The sequence below is a fragment of the Tupaia chinensis genome, unplaced genomic scaffold (assembly GCF_000334495.1).
Source record: "Tupaia chinensis unplaced genomic scaffold, TupChi_1.0 Scaffold000539_1, whole genome shotgun sequence".
Taxonomy (NCBI): domain Eukaryota; kingdom Metazoa; phylum Chordata; class Mammalia; order Scandentia; family Tupaiidae; genus Tupaia; species Tupaia belangeri.
In genome coordinates, this window is record NW_006160052.1 from 909,010 (window position 1) to 921,160 (window position 12,151).

The window sequence follows — 12,151 nt, forward strand, 5'->3', positions numbered from 1 at the left end:
CAAGAGAAATCACTGTCTCTGTCTCTTGTTCTCTCCGGCTAGCACGTGCACAATAAGGCAAAAACCTCTAAAAACAAATTTTAAAAAACCCCACTTAAAACAGCTACAGAGAAAAAGGTAAACCCAAAATGATTGTTCCAACTCATGAAAAGCTAATAGTTATTTTGAAAGCACTATAACTAAAATATGTTCTACTTTGAAAATAGTAAGTCTTAGAGATTTTGTTGTTTTGTTTTCTGGATTCCTTTTAGGCAGATTTTATATTTCTCTGTAATCTTTACCTGTTTGCTGCTTTGGTTTTGCCTCATCACGTATGACTTTTGCACTTATCTCTGTAGATAAAAGGATTAAAAGACTCAAGGAGTGGAGCCAGCAGGTGGTTAAGGCACTGGACTCCCACATAGCTGACTGTGGTTTGAGTCCTGGACCTAGTGGCTTGCTTTCTCACTTAATCTCTCTCTCTCTGTTTCTCCCTGGTGATAAGCACATGTGCCCTATAGCAAATTAAAAATAATAAATAAAATAAAATAGATATTTCTTAAAAAGAAAAAAAAGAAGACTCAAGAAGTACAGTACTTGGAGAACCAGCAGTTAGCGTAATGGTTATGTCACTGGACTCCCACGTAGTCGACTGCGGTTCGCGTCCTGGACCCGGTGGCTTAAAACTCACGCCCGGCGTGTGTGCGTGTGTGTCCAAGATCCCAAGAGGAGAATGGAGGAGAAGGGATTGCAGCGTGACCAACCCCCCTGGGGGGTGATTTCTCGCTTTCTGTCTCTATGTCTCTCTCTGTCTGTCTGGTGAGCGCATGCGCCCTATAGTGAAAACCTCTCCAAAAAAAAAAAAAAAAAAAAGAAAAGAAGTGCAGTACTTATAAAAAATTATGAATAATCACGTTACTTTTTTCTGTCAGTGTAATGTGACAACTTAAGATACAGAGCCACATGCTGGAAATTTTAGGTCTTTAGTGTTTAAGTTACCAGATTGTAGCAAGTAGCTACATTCCTTATTAGATCTATAGAATGTCTTTGCTTTTTTAGTCTCTTGTATTTAACTTTCTAGGAAAGGTACCTTTTCATTTTACTCTAATTAAATCTTTCTTATTCTTTTTTTTTTTTTTTTGGAGAGGTTTTTGCTATAGGGTGCATGCGCTCGCCAGACAGAGAGAGAGAGACAGAGAGACAGAAAGCAAGAAATCACCCCCCAGGGGGGTTGGTCACGCTGCAATCCCTTCTCCTCCATTCTCCTCTCAGGATCTTGGGCACACATGCACATGCACCCAGTGTGAATTTTAAGCCACCCGGTCTGGGACTCGAACCGCAGTCGACTATCTGGGAGTCCAGTGACATAGCCATTATGTTAACTGCTGGTCCCTAAATCTTTCTTATTCTTGGCATTTTACTTTGGGAATTATCCTTTTAAAAATTTTCTATACCTAATATGTGATTCTTTTTAAAAATAATTATTTATTTAATGTTGTTTGTTGTTATTTTTAAATTTCACCAGAGAGAGAGGGAGAGATAGAAAGGGAAAGTGAGAAATTGAGCTGCCAGATTTGGGACTCGAACCGTGGTCAGCCATGTGGGAGTCCAGCGCCTTAACCACCACAACACCTGCCAGCCCTAATGTGTGATTCTTAACCTTTGTTAACATTGCTAGTTCCTGGTTCCTCTTTTTTCTTTTTGAATTACTGCTCTAGTCTTAATGTTCTCACTAATATTATCAGTCTGTTTTCAATTTATGTTGCTTTCTAATACCAATCTAATATTTCTAAAATACTGTTGTTTTGACTTATCTTTGTTCATAAACCAACAGTGGCTCCTTGAACCTTTCATATCCAGTTCAGATCTGTCTCTGTTCTTACTTAACCTTCCCATTATACATTCTCTCTTTTTAAAATTTGTATCTTTTATGAAAGAGAGAGGGAGACAGAGATAGCACCCCAACAGGAGCTTAAGACTGCAATCCACCCCCAGCTCCAGTCAGCCCTGGGTCACATGTGTGCTGAGGGAGGCCTCAGGAAGTGAACCCACAACCTTCCCATGTGGGTCAACCAATTCCAGAATTTTTAAATTCTCCTTTTCTGGTCTAGATCGCCTTTTTCTTTCTTACATGTTTAAGTCCTACTGTTTTTTAAAGGACCATTGCAAAACCCACCTTTCTATAAAATAAATATTGTCAACATTGATCTTTCAACTTTCTGTCTTAAGTAAGAGCTTTTTGTTACATGTAATAGAAACCATTGTGAGCTAGCTGAAAGAAGGAATTATTTTAGGGAGACAGGATTTCCTAGAATTCAAGGGCAGGACCATGGGGCAGACCTAACTTATGATAGTGACAGTGCCTTCGTATTTTAACCAGGGTGCTTAGGAGAGCTAATGATTCTCTCCTTACTGATTTGATTTGATTTTTTTCAAATCAGTAAGGAGACAGTGGACCTGGTGGCTTGCTTTCTCACTTTCCCTCTCTCTCTGTTTCTCCCTGGTGATAAGCACATGTGCCCTATAGCAAATTAAAAATAATAAATAAAATAAATAATTCTAAAAAAAAAAGACTCAAGTGCAGTACTTCCTTTAACCTCTGGACAGTAGTTTGGAGGCTATCTTTTTTATAGATTTATGTATTCTTTTATAAACATACTCATAGGATCTTTCCTTCTAACATAAAAGTGAGATGAAAATGAGGATCTTTCCTCCTAATTTAAAATGTTTCATGCCTTGGGAACCAGCAGTTAGCGTAATGACTGTGTTGCTGGACTCCCACGTAGTCGACCGCTGTTCGCGTTCCGGACCCGGTGGCTTAAAACTCACGCCGGTCGCGTGTGCGTGCGTACCCAAGATCCCGAGAGGAAAATGGAGGAGAAGGGATTGCGGTGTGACCATCCCCCCGGGGGGGTTATTTCTCGCTTTCTGTCTCTATGTCTCTCTCTGTCTGTCTGGCAAGTGCACGCGCCCTATAGCAAAAACCTCTCCAAAAAAAAAAAAATGTTTCATGCCTTGATGCAACTTCTTTTTAAAAGAAAACAAACAAAAAAAAAGAAAAACATCTTTCCAAGTCAGTATAATACATATGTCTCTTTATGTTTTCATGTGGATGTTCCATAATTTATTTTACTATTTTCCTGTGCATAAGCATTTAGTGATACGATATATGTTCTTTTTTGGGGGGGAGGGGAGAGTGGGGGAGAGGTTTATGTTACAGGGCATGTATGCTCGCCAGAAAGAAAGACAGAGAGACAGAAAGCAAGAAATCACCACCTCCCCGCCAGGTGGGGGATGGCCACAGCACAATTTCTTCTCCTCCATTCTCCTCTCAGGATCTTGGGCATGCATGCACACATGCCTAACTTAAGTTTAAGCCACCAGGTCTGGTTACCGAACCAAGGTCGACTACATGGGAGTCCAGCAACATAGCCATTGTGTTAACTGCTGGTCCTGTTTGTTATGTTTTTTTAAAGAATAGTTTTGTTTTTGGTTTTATTTATTTTTTATTTTTTTATTTTTATTTTTGAGAGATTTTCGCTATGGGGCGCGTGCGCTTGCCAGACAGAGAGAGACATTAGAGACAGAAAGCGAGAAATCACCCCCCAGAGGGTATGGTTACGCGGTAAATCACCCCCCAGAGGGTATGGTCACGCCGTAATCCTTTCTCCTCCATTCTTCTCTTGGGATCTTGGGCACGCACGCACACACGCCCGGTGTGAGTTTTAAGCCACCGGGTCCAGGACATGAACCGCGGTCGACTACGTGGGAGTCCAGCGACATAGCCATTACACTAACTGCTGGTTCCCTTGGTTTTATTTTTAAAGAGAGAAATATTTGATATAGAGCACATGTGCTTGCTGGAGAGAGAGACAGAAAGCCAGAAATCATCCCCAGGGGTGATGGCCACACCACAGTCCCTTCTCCTCCATTCTCCTCTTGGGATTTTGGGCATGCACACACACGCACCCGGTGTGAGTTTTAGGCTGCTGGGTCTGGGACTTGAACCGCAGTCAACTATGTAGGAGTCCAGTGACATACCCATTATGCCACCTCCTGGTCCCAAGATTCTTAAAAAGTGAGGTTATGGGACTTAAGAAAGTTCATGAAAAAATGAAATTAAAGTATGAGTTTATTTTGGTGTAAAAATTTTTGAAATCCATGTAACATTTTTTCACAATACACATTTTTTTCATCAACTTTCTGAAGACCCTTGTACTAAATTGACTGTTTTGAGCGGAAATATGAATGACCAAAGTACTACAGTGGTAAAAAAATAAAGAGCCCAGAAACGATAGAAGAATCTGGAGAGGCTATGAGTTCTCAAATCTAAAGAATTACTAGGCTGTCTGGTTATTTTTTGTGTAGTCTGTGTCACTTAAGGCCGGAGTAATACTTAAGGTTAGTGTACTATTCTATTCTAGAAAAAATGAAATGGTGGAAAGTACTCCATTTTATAAATTCTCTGTAATACCGTTATCAAAACTGGCAAAGGTAGCATTAAAAATTCTAAGTAAAACTTTATATCAAATCTGCTCTTTATTAAGAAATAATACACCTGAGTAATGCAAAAGTCTAATAGTACACTTCCTGTTCATTTCTTAGATAGCAAATAGAAAAGAGTATATAGCCAATTAGATTGACGTTACAACTTTTAGTATCTTTAACAATTTAAATAGATCAGGAAACATATTAGAGGAGTACCATTTATCTTTTATATAAAATATATGCAGTTTTTTATTTATATGACAACACTGCATAAATAACTGCTATTCTGGTGGTACTAACTCCATTACTTTTAGTAACCTCATTTCCCACAAATAAATTGTTAAACAAGTAAAGGGAAAAAACACTTATTTTATAGCATGAGTTTATATAGTAGCATAATTCTTCATTCTCTTGAGTGTTAAAGTGTTAACTTTGATGCTAGTGTTACTGTCTTCTCTGCCAAAGTATGATTGGATACCTGTATGTAGATAAGATGAATACAATGTTGAATGATACCTATTTTGTTTAAATTTTTTTCCATCTTTAGTGTCAACATTCATTAATTTTGAACTGACATTGGGTAGTTAATTTGAATTTCCTTAGAAAAAACTTAGGTGTTTACTACAGATAACGTTTACTTTTGAGAATTACAGAATTTTCATGGCTTGACACTTTTTTTTTTTTTTTTTTTTTTTTTTTTTTTTTTTTTTTTCTTTTTTTTTTTTTTTTTTTTGGAGAGGTTTTTTTTTTCGCTATAGGGCGTGTGCGCTCGCCAGACAGACAGAGAGAGACATAGAGACAGAACGCGAGAAAGCACCCCCCAGGGGGGATGGTCACGCCGCAATCCCTTCTCCTCCATGCTCCTCTCGGGATCTTGGGCACGTACGCACACGTGCCCGGCGTGAGTTTTAAGCCACCGGGTCCGGGACACGAACCGCGGTCGACTACGTGGGAGTCCAGCGACATAGCCATTACGCTAACTGCTGGTTCCCATGGCTTGACACTTTTTGATTAAATTTCACAGAAGTGTAGTATAGAGGCACAGAGATTACCGTTTTCATACTATTTAAGGAAGTTTGCCACTGCGGAGGCCATCGTGAGCCAAGGGCCACATTTTAAGAAACACTGGTGTGGGACCAGCAGGTGGTATGGGACCAGCAGGTGGCGTGGTGGTTAAGGCACTGGATTCCCACTTGGATGAATGCAGTTTAAGTCCTGGACCTGGTGGCTTGCATATCACTATAAATAAACAGGTAGATACACAGACAGATAGATACATGTGAAAAAGGAAACACCCACATAAGAGAACCACTACCCACCACAAACATTTTTGCATACCTCCTAAAATAGTTTTGCTTATGTCATGAGAAAGGACCCATCATGGTCTTCATGCTGCAATCTACCCCTGCCATCTGCTGGTCCCTTTTTTTTTTTTTTTAAGCTTTTGCTAGAGGGTACATGTGCTCACCAGAGAGACACAGAAAGACAGGGAAAATGATAAAACACTTTCCAGGGGAGATGGCCACACCACAGTTTCTTACTCCTCCATTCTCCTCTTGGGATTTTGAACACATGGCGCATGTACCTGGCATGTTTTTCATGCTGCTGGGCTGGGACTTAACCGTGAAGTCAGCTATGTGGGATCCAGGTGCCCTTAACTGTTATGCCACCTTGCAAATTGTTATTTATAATTTTTGTGCTGGCTTATACATCTATAATTAGTATATCATGGTGCCTCTTCTCCTTACTAATCAACATTGTAAACATGAGGCTTGCCAGTGACATGGTGGTTGAGGCACTGGACTCCCACATGGCCGACGGTGGTTCATGTCCTGGACTTGGCTGCTTGCTATCTCACTCTCCTTTCTCTATCTCTCCGTCTGTCTCTGGTTAAAAAGAATAATAATAAAAATTAAATAAATAGAAATTCTTTAAATAGAAATATGTAACATCTTTTGCAGTCTGATTGACAAGTTTTATTTTGTTTGAATTCTAGTGAGGTTGAGTATATTTTCACTTACATTTCCTTGTAACTTTTTTGTTCTGTCCTTTTCTCATTTTGTAATGTTCTTTTTATTATCATGAATTGTATTTATATACAAAATGCATATGATATATTTGGGATTTAAAGATAATCTGATACATACCTGTATACCGTCTATTTAAGTTATGAAATTGGAAGCGTCTTCCCATTACCGCCCCCATTGTGTTCTCTCTGGTCATGTTCTACTCAGCTTGTATGAAACTAGCATTCTAACTTTTGGTATTTTTATGACTGTCAATACCCCATTGATTAGTTTTGAAAATGAAGTGTGAACCTGAACCTGCCTATGTAGTGAAAGGGTAACGGTGCCACTTCTACACAAAGGCTCCTAGAAGTTAAGGTGAACAAAATACCTGACCCATAGTCTGGTTTTAGCTTCTCCGATATGCTACCAGAGTGCCTTTGGGGAGAAGTCAGTGTATAAAGTGAAGAGTGAATCCTGGGACCCATAGGGCTCACCATAATTAGAGAATCTGGCAGGCCTGTAGTGTAGACTAGATATTGGATATCTGGTGGGGTAGCTAGGCTGCTCTATTTTTTTAGTTTCAAAGCTTACCTTAAACTCAAATGATTCTGTGTATAAGTGCGTGGAGGGGAAAGCAGAAACATAATCAGTTTAAATCAATGCAAATTAAGTACAGATAAGAATCTGGGCCAGGTTCATCCTATAGATTCTGTATTGAGGTTGAAAAGATGGTACAGTGTCAGTAAGATTCTTGGTGATAGAAGTTCTTGGTGTGTCTTATCTTTTGACGTCTGCAATGTCACATCTTTGGACTGAGGAGTGATGTGGTTGGGTCCATTTGTCTTCTTAGGATTTCCCTCTACTGTTACCTTGGAGATATTATTGATATTTACTTTTCTTTCCTCTGATTTCCTGTTGCCTATTTCATGTCTTTCTCTTTCTTGGTTTATTCTCATTTTGCTGTACATTTACTTTGTAGTAACTTCCTAAAGAAGGATGTCTGGCAGGTAAATTTTGAGATTTAGAATGTCTTCCTTTGAACCTTATACTTCATTGGTAGCTTGGCAAATTATAGAATTCTCCATTGAAAGTTTTACCTTTTCCATTCTCCTCTTGGGATTTTGGGCATAGTTGTGTGCCTATGTGCCTGGCATGTTTTTCAAGCAACCTTAACCACCATGCCACTGGCTAGGCCTCTCTTATTTATTTATTTATTTATTTTTTTGGAGAGGTTTTTGCTATAGGGTGCATGCAATTGCAAGAGAGAAAGTGAGAAATTACCCACCAGAGGGATGTCCACGCTGCAATCCCTTCTCCTCCATTCTCCTCTTGGGATCTTAGGCACACACACACACACACCCACACATGCCCGGCATGAGTTTAAGCCACTGGGTCCGGGACTCGGACCGTGGTCGCCTACATGGGAGTCCAGTGACATAGCCATTACACTAACTACTGGTCCCATGCCTCTCTTATTTTTTGTTTGTGTTTTTATTCTACTTTTTGAGAGGTTATCTCACCTTTACCTAGCAACTCTTCCATTTCCCTTTTAGCTTTTGTCTTTTTTTTCTTTTAATTTCTAAGAGTTCTCTTTTTGTTCTTTTAATGTTCCTTTTTTGTAGCATCCTGTTATCCCTTCTATCCCTAAGAAATCAGTGAGCTGTCTTAATTCATACTGGTCCTTTTTCTTTTTAATTTTTGAATTTTTTGCCATAGAGCATGAGTGCTCGCTGGAGGGGTAGAGAGATGGAAAGTGAGAAATCACCCCCAAGAGGGGTTGGCCACTCTGCAGTCCCTTCTCCATTCTCCACTCAGGATTTTGGGCACACATATGCATGTGCCTACTGTGTTTCTCAGGCCACTGGGTCCTGGACTTGAACTTCAGAGTTGGCCATGTGGGTTCTAGCACCATAACCACCATGCCACCTTCTGTCCTGACTCTGTTTCTAACAGATTAGTTTTTTTTAATTTATTTTAGTCTGGATCTTGAATTTCAGTGTTAGAGGATTTCTTCAGATATCATTTTGGTTGACTGAGAAGCTGGTGGGAATCTGTCGGAACCTGCAGAAGGGCTATAATAGAAGATTTTACCCCTATTCTGGGGATTTTGAGGGACTGGTCAGTCTCCAGATTCTGGACTGGTGCTTCTCAAAGTGCCTGGTGAAGCACAAGGATTTTTTAAAACCCCAATCTGTTGTAGATTGATAGTTTTAAACTACAATAAAAATAAATTACTTGAAAAGTGGAATTTAAGTGCTTACTTCGGCAGCACATATACTAAAAATTGGAATGATACAGAGAAGATTAGCATGGCCCCTGCGCACGGATGACATGCAAATTCATGAACCTTTAAGTTAGTGACATCAATTCTAGTGTAAGAACAAGAAAGTCTAAAACTTGAATTCGTACGTAAAATACAAGTTTGTACTTGTACTTGGAAGTTGATTTCTTACTACGAGCTGCAATGCATTACCATGTACCAGTAATTCAGTTACAGATAATCCTGTGTATTTAAATATATTTGTTTATGCACCTATAGAACTGAAACTAAATAGAAACTTGACAAGAATAGACAAGCATTTTTGTATATACCAGTTAGAAAGTTTTGCCATGGGTCAGAGGGCTTATAAAAGTATTAACCATAAAGCTAAAATAATTAACTCGAAAATCCATCCATTCCTTTATTCAATAAAGTTAGATTTTAAAAAAAAAGTGGAATTTAAAGAACGAGAACAGACTGGCCTCATAGTGCAACAACTAAGTGCTGTGCTCAGAAAACTGAATCCCACATGGTTGACCATGGTTTGAGTTCTGGCCCCGGCAGCTTGGAAAACTCACCAGGCACTTGTGTCTGTTCCCCAAATTCTGATGGGATAGAAAAATGGAGGAAAAATGATTGCAGTGTAACCATGCCCCATTGTGGGGAGTGCTTCCTTTCTCTCTCTCTCTTTCCTCTTTCTCTGCGAGCTCATGCCCCACTGGCAATTTTTAGAATTAGAAAGAAATTTTTAAAATAAAGACATGTAAGACATAAGTTTATATTTTTGTATAAGATGCAACAGATAAAAAGTTAACTGTGTGAGAATTGATGTAGTAGTTGCTAAATGCTTCCATTCAATTTCTGTATCCATTTTGTCATGAGCTGGTGAGAAAATGTTCATGCACTATCAGCAGCAGCCTCTGTGTTAAGTGTCGTATTTTAATGTAGGAACCAACTTAGAAGGGAAAAGGGTGTGGGCTGGGGTCTCATCTGCGTATAGTCATTTAATCCTCTTGCTTTTGTATGTTGCCTACTCTCTCAGTTGTGCCTAGTCTCCCCTGTTTCAGAGATTCTATTTTACCTTTTGGAGAGAATAAATCTCTAGGCTTCTGCTATGATGGGGGAGCAGCAGTAACCTATAACATGATAGAGTGGGGAAGGGAATTTTAGTATCCAACTCAAATCAAGCAGCTTTCTCCAGATTTCTTTTGATTTTAGCTTCTCCCTTCCTACTTCTCCCACTGCAGTTACTTGCTATCGCCAATTCCTAGGTGTTTTGAAGATTCAAAGAACGAAATGGGTAGTTCTTAGTTTTTCCCACTGTCTGCTTGGGATTAAGTTTTTTGGGTCTGCACAATCATTTACTAGCTATTTATTTGCTTTTTAGCGTGAAAAATTTTGTTGCTTTTGTTACCTCTCCTGTTACCCATTGTTAATTTTTCTGCTAGGGCTTCTTATATATTAGACGTTGCAAATGTTTATCTCTCCAGTCTTTTCTGCTTTCTTAACTGTATTAGCAATAGTATATTTATTTGTATGTTGTAGATTTTATTGTCTGTAGATACTTTTTCTGTATTGCATTTTTTCCCCTTTTTTGAGTTCTTTCTGATTGAAATTTGATTTAGTTGAAAGTACTTACTCAAAACTTTTTTCCATAAGGAGTACATGTATGTACTTCCCCTTCTCTGGGTGGTGAGTTCCAAGACTCCCAGTGATACCTGCAACCGTGGATAGTACGGAACCCTACACAGTCAGTCTCTTTCTTAAGATGGTTTACCTTAAGTTTTTTGACTTTATAGTGATGCAAAAAGTGATGCACATTTGGTAGAAACCCATACAGGTGTTCTGATTTTCACTTTTAATATAGTATTAAATAAATTACATAGGCTATTCAACACTATTATAAAATAGACTTTGTGTTAGATGATTTTGCCCAGCTGCAGGCTAATGTAAGTATTCTGTGCACATTTAAGGTAGTCTAGGCTAAACTATATAACTTTAGTAGGTTAAATACATTAAATGCAGTTTCAACTCAAAGGTATTTTTAACTCACTATGGGTTTACTGGGATGTAACTCCAAGATAAAGAGCATACATTTTTTTCCTGTACATATGTATATTAAAGCTTAATTGATGAATTAGGCACAGTGAGAGATTAACAAAAATTAATAAAATAGAAGAGTTATAGTAGTACACTGTGATAAAAAGTATGTGAATTGCAGTATCTTTTTCAGAATATCTTAAAATGCTATACGCACCTCTTTTCAGATTGCACTTGATTGAATATCTGAAACGTAGGTAAACAAGACTGCAGATTAGGGGAGACTACTGTAGCATGTTATGGATTTTTGCATAAAGTGTCCCTTTTCCTCATGTGTGAGAGTTTTCTGGATATAGAATTCATTCTTAAGGGGACCAGCAGATGGCGGAATGGTTATATCGCTGGATTTTCATGTAGTTGACTGTGATTTGAGACCTGGACGCGGCGGCTTAAAACTTAACTGGGTGTGTGTGCATGGGTGCCCAGAATCTCAAGAGGAGAATGGAGGAGAAGGGATTATGATGGCATGGCCATCTTTCCAGGGGATGATTTCTCATTTTCTATCTCTCTCCAGCGAGCAAATGTGCCTATAGCAAAAATCTCTCAAAAAAAAAAAAATTCTTAAGTTTAGAACTTTATGGAAGTGTTACCCCATTATCTTCTAGCATTTAGATTTATGAATAAAATGTCTGATTAATATTGATGTCTGATTAAAGTTAGTGTTGCCGAGCCAGCCCTGTGGCCTGGTGGTTGAAAGGGCAGTCAGATCCCACATAGCCAACCTCAGTTTGAATCATAGTCTCTGGTGGCTTGAAAAATATGCCAAGTGTGGTATGCGTATATGCCCCAAATCCTGACTGCATGGAAGAACGGAGAAGAGATTGTGGTGTGACCACACCCCATTGAGGAGTGCTTTTTCCCCCTCTCTCTCTTTCTGGTGAGTACATGTGCAAATAGAAAGTTGGTGTTGTTGATGAAAAATTGAATGCATTTTGGGTAACTTCCTCACCCCATCTTTTGGGTGTAGCTTTCATTTTCATTTTAAAACTAAAAATTTTTACTAGGATAAGTTGTGGGTGTTCAATTTTATATTCTCATCCTACTGACAGTCTTTTCTGGCATCTCGCAAGCCTTTGACTTTGAAAATTCAAGTACTTTTTTAAAAAATAATTTTTAGAATATTTTTAAATTTACATATAAGAGTTATGTAACTTTGTAGAGTACAGTATGGTTTTTCAAAATATGTATGTATGGGAACCAGCAGTTAGCGTAATGGCTATGTCGCTGGACTCCCACGTAGTCGACCGCGGTTCGCGTCCCGGACCCGGTGGCTTAAAACTCACGCCGGGTGCTTGTGCGTGTGTGCCCAAGATCC

At 39.0% G+C, this 12,151-nt stretch overlaps 1 protein-coding gene and 1 non-coding gene across 4 annotated transcripts in view; both read left to right on the forward strand.

Moving 5' to 3' along the window:
- The window catches only part of ZNF518A (zinc finger protein 518A), a 43,969-nt gene that overhangs the window by 13,509 nt on the left and 18,309 nt on the right, over positions 1–12,151 (forward strand). The window lies entirely within an intron of this gene.
- LOC114009467 (U6 spliceosomal RNA) lies at positions 8,730–8,835 on the forward strand. Its single transcript, XR_003550875.1, has one exon. It is a non-coding gene; the product is annotated as a U6 spliceosomal RNA (small nuclear RNA).